This window comes from Leptinotarsa decemlineata, unplaced genomic scaffold (genome assembly GCF_025532065.1).
Source record: "Leptinotarsa decemlineata unplaced genomic scaffold, Ldec_3_MD MMD2_P_RNA_scaffold_14, whole genome shotgun sequence".
Classification (NCBI taxonomy): Eukaryota; Metazoa; Arthropoda; class Insecta; order Coleoptera; family Chrysomelidae; genus Leptinotarsa; species Leptinotarsa decemlineata.
The window spans coordinates 6,196,493-6,204,971 of NW_027412528.1; the positions used below are offsets into that span (position 1 = coordinate 6,196,493).

The 8,479-nt window shown below is 33.5% G+C and overlaps 1 long non-coding RNA gene across 1 annotated transcript; it reads left to right on the forward strand.

The window, feature by feature from the left end:
* The first annotated feature begins 267 nt into the window (after nt 1–267).
* On the forward strand, nt 268–8,479 carry LOC111515064 (uncharacterized). Its single transcript, XR_012465901.1, has 3 exons — nt 268–4,794; nt 4,881–5,177; nt 6,585–8,479. It is a non-coding gene; the product is annotated as an uncharacterized lncRNA (long non-coding RNA).

Here is an 8,479-nt window from a genome sequence, read left to right on the forward strand (position 1 = left end):
GGACCACGCCGTATAGCATCCTCCTTTTGCCGGTAGTTGGTATTTTCACTAGTTCGGACTTCCATTGTCTAATATATAAAATGATTTGAAATCCCTGAAACAACTAAAAAAGAAGAATTAAAAATAAATAGCTGTGAATAACAATTATATTAAGCAAAAAAACCTGAAATGAAATAATAATGGCAATTCGTTGTGGATTTCCTTCTCCATTGTGAAATTGATGGAATGTCTCATGCTGTTAATATGTTTCAGGAAGACGTGAGACCTTCCATCACTTTCACAATGGAGAAGGAAATACACAACTAATTGTCATTCTTAGACGTTTTGGTGAAGAGGACCGACACTAAGTGGGAAACATCTGTATAGCGAAAACTCACTCATACGGGGCAGTATCTGAACCACGAATCCAACCACCATCCATCAACTAAAAGAGGAATCATCAAGACTCTTTTAGACCATGCTTTCGGGCTCTGTAACACGAAGGAAGGTCTCGAGATGGAGAAGGAACTAGACATCATCAAAAATTATCTTCAACGGAATGGCTACTCCAAAGCGATGGTAGAAAAGATTTTGGCTGAAAGAAAGCAGGAGCCTAGCAAGGAAGAGAAGCCGTCACAACCAGTGCTTGCATTTCCCTACATCATAGGATTATCGGAGATGATAAGAAGAATTGGTTCCAAATACAACATCAGAACCTGCTTCAGATCCGGTAACACTATCCGTAGCAGCCTCACGAAAACCAGGCCACCAAACGTGGACTGCGATTCCAAGAATTGCATTTACCGGATACCCTGTGAGTGCGGAAAATCCTATATTGGTGCAACCTAAGAGGCCTTTGAATGTTCGCATTGCCGAGCACAAGAAACATATACAGCGAGGGGAAACCAGCAAATCAGGAATAGCCGGCCATGTTTGGAACCATCAACACAACATCGAGTGGTCCCAAGCTGAGATCTTACACAAAGAGAAACATTTGGTTAGGAGAAAATTCAAGGAAGCCGCATACATGTTGTCCAACAACGTATTCAGCCAAGCCAGCGTAGAAATATGCAACATATGGAAACCCATCATCAAGCGAAAAATGGCCAACTCCCGCCAAACGGTCGTCTCCCACTGAACCAGTGAAGCGAAAAAAAAAAATGGAAAGCGGGGATAAGTGAAAGTACTCGAACGACCCATAAATAGTAATCTCTCAGAGGAATCAGTCCAGTAATCACCCGAAGACGATTGTGGATACTAACAATCGAAACGTTGTGAACTAACTTGGCTTGAAATCTCTTAACTTTTTCATTTTTATTTTTATCTTTATTTTAATTTTGTATTTCTTTATTTTTATTTTTAGTTCATTTGTTTTATTTTTACTTGTATTTTATTTCACTATTATTTCATTTCAGGTTTTTTTGCTCAATATAATTGTTATTTACAGCTATTTATTTTTAATTATTCTTTTTTAGTTGTTTCAGGGATTTCAAATAATTTTATATATTAGACAATGGAAGTCCGAACTAGTCGAATTCATCATGAAACATTGTCAATCACCTTCAAACAAATCTTGCGAATATGCTCATTGAATATCTTTTTGTTATCCAACCAGACGCCGAGGTGAATATTTTTCCTCTTTCTCGGGCCTTTTATTAGGTTGTCAGCAAAAGCTACTGTCGAGCAATTTTCTGGCAGTTCTGGCCTCAGCGCCATCATAAATGACATTCCACAGAGTTGGTACCAATATAGATCCCTGTGGGACTCCCTGTGACATGTCCTGCTGATGGCTGCCACACACCAGCATTCTTTCTGAGAAGTGCGCCAACATAATGTGCAACATGTATTTGCTGATGTCAATTTCACGAAGCTTAAGCAGGATTATACCCCATTTCGCCGTGTTAAATGAGTTTTTACGTCTATCAGAATTATATCTATCTACGCTGCTCCTCTCTCGCATGCTCTTTCTAGCACAAATTTGCGCATTAAAAGTACTCAGGAGAATGTCCGGGCGCGTTCGCACCGCTAGCTTTACGATCTCCGGAAAGGTGCCGTCCGGGCCTGGCGCCTTTTTCTTTTTTAATTTATCTGCCGCTGGTAATAGTTCTTCAGAGCTGAACAGCGGTGGATTTTCAGCTAGTCTGGGGAATATCGGGATAGAGCTATCGTCAGCGGGAAAGAGTTCCCTGATTTTTTCCACCTTGGTGCAGTTGATAGGGGGTGCTGAGATGCCTCATGCCTCATGCCGTCGGTTGAGGTTTGGTTTGAGTCTCTTGTTAGATACCTCCGAGATCTATTACAGGTTGCTCTAAGCTGAGCAATCTCCCCATTCCACCATACTGGCTGCATCTTGTTGTTATCGCCCCGCTTCGTCGCCATGTTCCAGGGCAATATTTTCATTTTGGTTTTGGGAGTTGTTTGAGGAATCTTATTTTGCAGTCAGGTGATTTATTTCGGCAGGATATATATTAATGTAATAGACGTATGTATTAATATTGATGGTTTGCCCCTTTCTAAGAGCTCCAGTAGCCAGTTTTACCCAATTTTATGCAACTTATTTGAGAAAAGGAATATTGTAAATGTAATGGGTATTTATCATGGTAGCGAGAAACCAAAAGATCCAAATACATTTTTAGAATCGTTTGTTAAGGAAGCAGTAGATATTGTAAATGATGGTTTAACGTTTCATAATCGTAAATTTGTTATTAAAATTAAAGCGTTTATTTGTGATGTACCTGCAAAATCTTATATTAAACAAATTGTTGGCCATAATGCATATAACTCATGTTCAAAATGTAAAATTAAAGGAACCTATATAAGCAACCGTGTTTGTTTCCCTGATATTAATAATTTATTGCTTCGAACGGATAATGAATTCAGACTGAAATCAAAAGAAGAACATCATACTGGCAGTACCATTCTTGAAACAATTCCTAATATTGATATGATAAATAGTTTCCCTCTGGACTATATGCATTTAATTTGTTTGTGTGTTGTGAAAAAAATTATTGTCAATTTGTGGATTGATGGGCGGAAAATATCTGCAAAATTATCATTTCAAACTATAAAAGACATATCCGATTTATTATTGAAACAGAGACCTAATATACCTATTGAATTTAACCGGAAACCACGTTCATTATTAGAAGCAAAACGATGGAAAGCAACAGAATTTAGGCTATTTTTATTTTATTTAGGCCCAGTTGTTCTAAACAAAGTACTGGAAAAAGATAAATTCACTAATTTTTTGACTTAACATGTTGCTACTTCCATGTTAGCAATGCCTAAATTGCATGAACATGTCAAGTATGCAGATCAACTTTTAAAGTATTTTGTAGAAACTTTTATAATATTATACAAAGCTGAAAACATTTTTCACAATATTCATAATTTGTTACACATTGCGAATGATGTTAGATTATTTGGATCTCTGGATAAATTTGGTGCATTTGCATTTGAAAATTATATGCAAAAATTCAAAAAATTAATACGTAGCGGTAATCAACCTCTTCAACAAATAGTTTGTCGATTAAATGAGCAACAGTATATTTTGAACCAAAGTCTAAAAACTAATGAAGTATGCCATCCCCAATTAAGTGACGAACATTTTGTAGGGCCTTTATTAGATCATTTAAAAGTTTCAAAACAGTATAAACGACTAAAATTTAAAAACTATATTTTGAGTACTACAGACCCTGATAACTGTTGTTGTTTGAAGGATAATTATATTATTATCATAAAAAATATTGTTCTAGTTTTCAATGATATTTATGTTATTGGACACAAATTTATTGAAAGACGTGATTTTTGCACCAAACCTTGTGAATCTTCAGAATTTTCAGAATTAGGTATATATCATGTTCTAAATATTACTGGCCCTCTGGAATCATGGAATATGCAGGATATTGCATATAAATGTGTTGAACTACAATTTAAAACTGACTATGTTATATTTCCTTTCTTGCATTTAACTTAAAAATTTATAAAAATCAAATAAGCTATAGTTTCTGCTGTCATTATAATTTTTTACGAGATGTACATTGTGTATCAAAAAGTATGAATAAAGTAAGTAAATATTTTTATCGTCACTTTTTTTAAATTTTATTCTTCATATAACATAACACCCAAAATCAAGTTCATGGATTAAAGAACAAATGGATAAAATATTTATCACAAGGATATTAAATTCTGTTTTTGTCATTTCTATTGAATTAACTCGATGAACCTCTATTCATAAAATAACTACCATCATATTCTATATTGATGAAACAGGATTTGTTGTACTTTTTAAAAAATATATATTTTCAGGAAAGTGTATCCTTTTTGTAGCTTTTTGTTTGAGTCTCTTTTTAAGTACTTTATCAAGATCTAAGCATTGCTTTATACAAAAATGCAATCAATATATTCAATTTTGTTTGACTAATGTAGAAATTCGAATAAAATATTTTTACTGGATATATACTTTCATACTGTGTGTATATAGGTAATGCAGTCCATTAAATTAATATTTTCAAGCCGAAAGTTATCAGCACAATTATTCGGGGCCGAAAATTTGTTGATTTACATTTACTCGTTCCTGTTCAATTATTTCAGCTATTTGGATTTTTGAACATATGAACTCAACCTGAACCGTTGTGAAATTTTCAAACGAAGAAACTGTAGAGGCTGTGCCTACTACTTGGATCAATGGAACAAACTGCTATTGGCCGACTTTATATACTAAAGAAAAATTACTGAATGTCATTAAAAAACATGAGGATTTCAATAGTTGTTGGCCACAATTTCCAATTGAAACATTCAGAAATGGTACTTTCGGTGAGTAAATCCTTATCATTTCAGTAAGGTTTTTGTAGATCTGACCGAAACAAACAACATAAATTATTAATTACAATTAATTTCAGATAATTATTTAACTGCTAGAAATAAATCGAAACAGGCTGAATATTCAAGTGATCTTGGATCAGATATCGATAAAAAAATGAGAAAAATTAGGAAACAAAAATTGTTCTCATCATCATCTGAAGATGAAATGCCAACAAAACTTCATTCTCCTCCAATAAGAATAAGTCTCACCCCGAAGGCCACAAATATTTTGCCGAGTCTTGCTGATCATATAGTTGAAGGTGTACATCATCAGAATCCAAGTAATATGCTGAGAGGTTCTGAAATACAGAATGAGGATGGAAATTTCAGTCAAGGTAAAGTTATTTTTTTCACATTCAATGTTCTAAGACAATATAAATATATTTTTTTCTGCAAGCTTGTAAAATTAGGAAACTAATTTTCATCAAAAAGTAATATACATTTTGAAAAATTTATTGTTTTGTATATAATTTCAAAATATATATAAGGTTATATATTTTTTGAGATGCATATTCGAATAGATGTCCATATTTGAATTGAATGGTTATTCTTGGAAATTTGATGGAATTCTTACTGAAAAATGGAAGTGGAATCTTTTGGCATAGAGTGATTCCAACAAAACCCTTCACCCACACACCAGAACTGCAACATTCTTTACGACGATCGTTTAACCAAGTTTTGGCATTGTCAGGTAGATGAACCATATAGTCCAGTACAGTAAAGACTGACAAAAAGGCTGTTATGTGTGTGGGAGTAGTGTTTGTGTTGGTTAATGGAATTAAATGTTCAATGAATGTCAATATTTCTATTACTGGATATCCATTTGTTTGAATGTGTTTAACAATGCTTTCTGATGAATGTCAGTGGTTCGAACTTCCATTGTCTAAAGTTTGTTAACAGATCTGAAATCTAAAATCAAGAAATTGAAAAATCCTTTATAACAAAATGAAATAAACGAACCGAAATATTTGGAAAAGTTGTTCAAAAAATTTAAAAAATTATGTAAAAGTAAAACAATAATAATAGAATGAACCAAACCTGTTAAAACAGCAAGTTATTGTCACCTGAAATAAAAGTGAATTAGCAAACTAATGTAAGGGTTAGTAGTAATAAAATAAATTGAACTGGAAATAGATAAAATATACAAAAAATTAAATTAGTAAAATAAAATAAAAAATGAAATAAAATGAGAATTCTTGATTTTAGGTTTCAGATCTGTTAACAAACTTTAGACAATGGAAGTCCCCAAACCACTAACATTCACTGGATATCCATATTGCAAATCCGATGGACGTCTAGAATTGATATCCGATGGACGTTTGGAATGGATATCCGATGGATGTCTGGTAATGGATATCCGATGGATGTCTGGTAATGAGTATCCACTGGATGTCCAAAAGTGTCTCCACTGGATATACATAGGATGTCCAATGGATATTCGATGGACAAAAATGGATGTCCAATGGATATCCTCCTGGACAATAATGTACATCCATTGTACATCCAATGGATGTCCTTGTGTTACTTGGGTAGTTGCTAAAAATTTGAGTGTTAGATTGCATGAATCACTTCATTTAGTCATTGATGCAGTAAACCGAATCCGAAGCAACGCGTTGAATACGCGGTTATTTGCGCAGTTGTGTGAAGAAAATGACGAACACTTTCATCAATTACTCCTTCACACTGAAGTACGCTGGCTGTCGAAAGGCTTATGTTTGACAAGATTTTTTGCACTTTTTCAGACTATTTTAGAATTTCTGGATACTAAAGATGAAATTTTAAAAGAAAATTTAATGAAGAGGAAAACAGACATCGCCTATTTAACAGATTTGTTTACAAAATTTAATATGGTTAATTTGCAATTACAAGGCGACAGTTTAAATTTGATTAGAACAAAGTCCACCTAATCAGCGTTTCTTGCCAGAGTTAAACTAATGAAGCAAAATAATTGGACGGGGCGAATTTTCGCAGTTCCCCAATTTGTCACAGACAAGCTGCCAGGAAGACGACGTTTCAACTTACGTTCAACATTTGAATGCCCTCTATTCAGATTTTGAATCTAGGTTTGAGGATATTTTGACTATGGTAATAATACCGTGGATAATTAATCTATATGGTGACATAGAAGAAACTAATGTCATAATACAAGAGGAACTGACTGAACTAAGTACAAACGAAGAACTTAAGGTTCAGTTTGAAAACGGATATCAGCAATTCTGGCTGCAAAACAACATACCCGTTACTTATCCCGTGTTATGGAATATAGCGAGGAAATTTTTAATTTCCTTTCCATCGTCATACCTAGTGGAAACGGGATTCAGCGCTGTTACCAATCTTCTAACGAAAAAAAGAAACAGACTGGACATCATTAGTCGAGGAGATTTAAGATTAACCCTTACAAAATTAAGGCCAAATTTTGATAATTTATTATTAAAGCATCAGGTTCATCCTTCTTAATAAAAATATTGACTTATTGCTTATGTTATGTTATTTATAGTTTATTTTATGTTTATTTAATGTTACGTATATTTTACATAACAGATACAAAATTTTATTTTGAGTAGTTTTAATTTAAATTCAAATAATAAATGTATGAATTAATATGTGCTTTTACTTTAAGTTTTTAACACTTAACTTCACTACAGTTAAAAATTTATAGGAAATCAATATCAGGTAGGTAGGGGGCCTACCCAACACGGAAAAATATGGCAAGGGGTCTACGACACAAAAAAGTTTGGGGAACTCTGATGATACTGATGATACTCTGAGACAGGCGTCTCTGTGGTTCACAACAAATCATTGAAATTAAATGAAAGCAAGACCAAGAAGGTTTTGTTTACGACCTCAAATACTGAAACCATTGAAAATGGCGATGATACTGCCAAATTACTAGGACTCACTCTTGACCGGAATTTATCATCACCTTGATGAACTGAGTAAGAAGCTGTGTAAGAGTATATTTGCTTTTCGACAGCCAAATAGAGTATTGTCTCTTGATGCCCTGAGAAGTTCATATTTTGCTTTGTCCTACTCACATATGAATTATGGCATAGTTTTGTGGGGTAATTCCTCTTACTCCATTAAAATCTTCAGACTTCAGAAAAAAGCAGTCAGAATATTGATGAATGCCAAATATAGAGATCACTGTAAGCCGCTTTTCAACAAAATGGGTATACTACCACTACCATCGGTATTCATATATAGTCAATTACTTGAAATCCATAAAAATAAATCAATCTATTCACAGCATCAGGATATTCATCATCGTGCTACAAGAAATGCAGATCTGTGCATACAGCCTCGATACAAACTCACAAGGTCTATTAAAAATTCATTGAATATCAATATCTACAATCATCTTCCTAATTTGTTCAAAGTGCTCAAACAAAGCTCCTTTAAAAACAGAATCAGAACTATTCTCCTGGAAAACTGTTTTTATAGTACTCAGGATTATTCAAGTACTTCAATTATGCCGATATAGATTTGATTTTATTTCATCTGATATGTGAAGCTCATGTTTATATATAATATTTGTTTTTTGACACTTTCAAAAATTTTAGACTGATTACTGTAATGTTCAAAATTATCTTTCATTTCGTTCACAATTTATGATTCAATATTTTTAACTTGTGAATGG